The sequence below is a fragment of the Lingula anatina genome, chromosome 6 (assembly GCF_051362555.1).
Source record: "Lingula anatina isolate TDL-2025a chromosome 6, LinAna3.0, whole genome shotgun sequence".
In the NCBI taxonomy this organism is placed as follows: Eukaryota; Metazoa; Brachiopoda; class Lingulata; order Lingulida; family Lingulidae; genus Lingula; species Lingula anatina.
In genome coordinates this window covers 4,460,160-4,465,561 of record NC_141772.1, presented here as the reverse complement: position 1 = coordinate 4,465,561, position 5,402 = coordinate 4,460,160, and the positions used below count along the sequence as shown (strand labels likewise).

At 38.6% G+C, this 5,402-nt stretch overlaps 1 long non-coding RNA gene across 1 annotated transcript; it reads left to right on the top strand.

Moving 5' to 3' along the window:
• The first annotated feature begins 1,855 nt into the window (after positions 1-1,855).
• Positions 1,856-5,159, top strand: LOC147761030 (uncharacterized). Its single transcript, XR_015334992.1, has 4 exons — positions 1,856-2,289; positions 4,709-4,828; positions 4,905-5,024; positions 5,124-5,159. It is a non-coding gene; the product is annotated as an uncharacterized LOC147761030 (long non-coding RNA).
• Positions 5,160-5,402: the final 243 nt, after the last annotated feature.

Sequence of the window (5,402 nt, the reverse complement as noted above, 5' to 3'; positions counted from 1 at the left end):
TTTCTCCCAGCTGATCATCTATTTCAGTATCGGTAGACATAGCAGTTTGGACGGAAGGCAGGGTGTTTTTAAAATCTTCCCATGCTTCTCGAGGCATCCGGATCTTGTTCAACGTTTTCAAATCGCTGAAGACGACCAACTGGACCCCCTGTTTGCTTCTGCATATCGACAACAGACTATCTTCACCAAGTTTGAAGAACTGCGACATTTTGATGTTCGAACGTACAACTTAGGTCAGTGAATTGGAGTTTGATTTGACCATTCCAACATATATAGCCTTCAAATTGCACGCCTGAACATGCAACACGCCTAACAAAAGAATTGCGCTTGACGTCATCCGTCGCTATGACAAAACGTAAACATTACCCCGACATGCCCAGGCCCGTTCTGTGACGTCATCCGTTACCATAGTGAAACGTAAACAAAAATAGGGAGTCTCGTTTGTTTACATTAAAAAAATTGTTTGTTTATTTTGTAAACATCCCCATTGTCCGGTATAGGTTTTCCATTGTTCAAATGATGTAACATAACAAAAGAAAAAAGTGGAATTCTTTTCTCCCGTATAGTACGGATGTAACTACTCTCTAGTAATGTCTTAATTCTTTAATTGGCTTCAATTTCCCTTGCTATTGAAATAACTTAAATGCATTTCTGAGCTTCTTCCTTTGTATCAGTATATACCCCTGTATAAAGAATACATCACAGACTAAGTTTGGTCAGTCAAACCAAAGATGGATTGTCCGTGTTGTCTTTAGGACACTCCAGATCTCTCAGCCAGAGAAATAAACTTAGACATCAGTCAGTTTTTAGTTGTTCTGTGGAAAACACATCATAGCCGGTGTTTTACCTGCTGGAGAAATAACCTTCATAGCCTTAGAGTACCCTGTGATAAATATGTCAAGAACATAAGCTCTTTATGGATTTGCCAGTGGAACATCTCACGGCAATGGCAAAGCACCAGAAGAAATTATACAAAAGAACAAAGGCATCACCCTCAGATACATATATGTAAATACTATCTCTTGAATCTCTTTTGGAGGCATGTGGAGGTTCTACAAGACATGAAAGATGCCAACATAGCATTTAAACGATAGCGTATTTGCCTCAGTATTGTTGAAGAGCCTTCAAAAAAAAAGTTTTGTTTTAGTTTATTAAGCTCAATCTTGCAAATTGGACAAACCTGCAAGGTAATTTATTGTGTAATTACTGCCATACGATAGCACAAGTCAAGATCACATCATGTTGTATAATAAGACACCATGGCGGTCATGAAAAGATGCTGCTTCCCAACTTACTATAGAAGTGTGTATTAGGAATGGAATTCTGCTAACCTGTCGTCCATACTGTAGACCAATTAAACAGGACTTACTAAAAACACTCAGAGAACACAGACCTCTGCCAAGGCAGCTCAAAACCCTCCATTACTTTGTGCACAATGTTGTTAACAGACAAACAGACATTAACTAATGGTTAATGGATCACCACCAAAATCTATTCACTTTCTAATTAACCTCTTTCTCACCTATGAACTTATCATGATACATGTACATGCATTTTTAATGCGCTTTTCATTGAATTTCAAATTTCTCAACATGAAACTTAATTAAAAACACACACACACATGTCATACAAACAATTAGCACCTCAACTGTAAATCACTTGGTCTGTATAACAGGCCTACCCAACTACCAGACTTGTGACATAAGGATCCCGAATTAACCGGTATATCGGACCACACTACCCGTTTTCAAGGTGTGTGTCAGATCGCATTTCGGAGTATCATACCCCAGAACAATTTTGTAGGACGACCGCGGGCTCATCCTGTCGGTGGTCTGACTGATACTCCGAAATGCGATCTGACACACAGACTACAACGAGTTTATACAGGTACTTTCTAATAGATTGATACCAAATATGCAGATAAAAGCACCCCTATAAGGCTGCCTACCATAAACCTATATGGAGCACTACAGATTTCGTCAGGTGCAAATTATTGAGGAAAAGTGAAATGCAGAAGGTAGTGTTTTGGGTAAATTGCATTGCCAAGTTTCCTCAAATACAATTCACCTGTGCTTAAAACAAAGAAAGGGCATTCAGAAGTACGCATCCATGGGCCAAATTGTAGGACTATTACAGTGTAGGATACAGTGTATATAAGAACTCATACCTGACCTTCCTAGGTGTGCTCCCTCCGGGTTAACGGGATGTTTTAAACAATACAAACACTGTAGTCACAGCGCATTTGGAAAATTGTAAGCAGCATTACCAGACGTCCTACAAGATATACAGGTAGGTTGTTATATTTACCTTAGTTCTGAGTTTTCATCCTTGAATGTGCAGCCATTTGTAAAATTGATAAATCTATGCAGCAGTTTTTCATGTTAATGGTTAAAATGTTTTTGAACTCTACGGAATATGTCTAGTTTTATTGTACATCAGTTTTGCATTGGAGTAGGAAGTACTGATTATGTATTGCAGGCGTATCTTTTATACAGAAGTCACATATTCAACCAAAATCTGGGCTTTGATAGTGCCACTAAACATGGAGAATCTGTGTTGTGAGGGAAAAATGAAAATAAACTCGTGATAGGTTTAAAAAAAACATCTCCCAGCATGTAGGGTATGGCCCGAAATGTCACCGTTTGTGGTTTGGGGTCATAGGTAATTTGACTGGTCGATTGGTGGTTTCAGGATTAGTTCTCAAATCCAAAGTACAGTCTTACCTCGTGTTGCAATTTTTTTTTGTTCATTAGCTCCATAAAAACAATTAGGGGCCATTTCCACAGATATTTGGATCGTTCTATCTCCCTGGGGAGTCTCACTAAATTGCTATCAAACTAACCGGCTTAAACGTCTGTCACGCCTAGTAAAACTGTTAGGGGTAACTATTTTTACCCCTAGCTGATTCGGTAGGCGTGACAGACATTTAAGCCTCTCGAGCTGATAGCAATTTAGCGTGAACCCCCAGGGAGTTAGGTTGATCCAGATGGATCGATCTCACACTGCATTCCCACACATTTTAGATCGATCTATCCCCGTGGGGAGTCTCGCTAGATTGCTGTCAGCTTAGCCGGCTTAAATGTCTGTCCAGTCTACTAAAAGCTGTAAGGGGGTAATTAACTTTCCTGCGTGCTCGGCTGACAGCAATTTAGCGTGAACCCCGAGGGAGTTAGGCCGATCGATCTAAACCTGCGGGAACCCAGTTTAAGTATGTGAACCCAGTCTTAGTCTCCACCAGAACGTGACATGAATCATTTTGTTTGGGATTTGAGTGAACAATTACTGAACTTATGTTGGAATATTTGAATATTTGATTTAATATACATATAGCTTTGATAAACAAAACTACCAATGTATAAATACAACGATTATACAGGGTATGTGCTCCACTTGAACGATAAGTCACTGAGCAGTCCAGAGTCATTTGGGTCACCTGTTCGAACAGAGGGCGGCCTGTCTTGCAGCTGGAGGACTTGTTAAAATCCTGGCAGTTGGATGGCTTGTTTAACTTCTCAGTGTGTCCTTCTAAAATCATATGCACTGCAATAGCTACTGTAACCAAGCTGAAAGAGTACCAGTATTTTTTAGCTTTACACCGAATGCATATTGAAAGATATAGCTCTTCCATCAATTACCGTGTGTTTGTTTTACACTCTACGTAAATGACACTGTTGCTTGTCATAAGTGGATTTCTCAGCATTCTCTAAATGACTAGCAAACCCTTAATAACAGTAGTCATGTTCAATGAAACTAATATAATTTTAGATATATTCAGATATAAAATTAATGGAAAATAGTGAGAAAATTTAAAGTGTAATTTGCATTAAGTTTGAATACACTCAGTTCCATATATCCAGTTTGTATATGTGGCAGGTGGCATGTCAGCTATAAAAGTTACTTTAAAATGTAAATCAAGTAAACGTATGGAATAGGAGGCAAAGAGATATACAAAACAGACAGTGAGATGGACAGCCATACATAGAAAGAGTCTTGCAGTTATAGATAGTTCTGCAGAAATTAACCATGTAGTAGAAAATGATAAATGCCTGTCTCAGTTTTCTCTTTGATGAAAACCAATAACAAAAACCCCTGAAAAACCAACCGACTTGTGATTACAACGGGGTTTCTCTTACAGTATAGGATACCTGAGTACCAGACAATGCCTGGACGTGTCTTTTAGGTACACTATAGTATATATATGGCTCCAGGTAAACGTTCAGCTAGCGAACAGTCCAGTCGTTTCAGTATGTCATTTGGGCTACCTGTTCGAACATGGGACGGCATGTCTTACAGCTGTCAATACCCCGTGAACCTCCTCAGATGTGTTCATTGGAGTCAAGAAACAAACATTCTCAATTCGCCTTTCTTTGATAGGATTTAAAATTATGAACACTGCTATAGTAACTGCACCCTGAACACATTTTAAGCTTTATGCCGACTGCAAATTAAACATACCAGTATAACCCTTCAGAAATTTATTGCTTCTTATTTGCAGCAATACTGCAAAAAATATAAAAATAAATTGCTGCAAATTTGCAAGAAGGAATTGCAGTTTGAAGCAAATTTGTACTACTCGTACTAATTTTCTTGGATTTCATGAAATGATGCTTTAAAAAGTTGTATATATTTATTTTCCGTTACACTACAACATACATGTAGATAAATATAACAAAATACATTTATTATTTGTTGTTTTCTGATATTTCAGACGATGGCCCTGCACAAGAATTACAGCATTGTTGCTGTTACTGTCATTGCTGCTGTTGCTCTTGCTGGAACATTAGGAGCAGTTCCCATCTCTAAAAAAGCAGCACCGGATGTGGGGAAGGTGGGTAATCTGACTTCACGTACGTACGCTTATTTACAATAATATATTTTTTATTTAAATAGGTTTCGATTTTCAGAAGTACCACCTTCACATGGACGGCAAGAGAGAGAATGAGAATGTCCAGGTCAATGTTGAAGACAATGTCACCGAGTACAAGCTCACGGATAAGTTTCAGGTTGCCATGGACAACTCAAGGGTGAGAAAAAACAATTAAGTTTTAACTTAATTAAGTAATCATTTAATTACAAATCATTAAGAAAGCTAATACCTAAACGCAACCAATACCCATTTCCAGGTAACACAGATTACGTCCCCACAGGGTTACATATGACATATAACTGATTAGACCACCAGCACGCGCTAAGAGAATGTGATTTTAACGTTCAACGCTGACATTGTTCCAAGTAACGTTGCCAGCGAGTTCAATTAACGTATAGATGTTGATGAAATTTGCAAATTATACGAGCCGCAAGCGCTTTACTCTCTCTAAACTACATGTACACTTGGTGGCTTATTGTCGTAGGGCTTAGTTGGCGACCAGAGAGGTGCGAATTTTAAGGCCTTCAGACTGTTG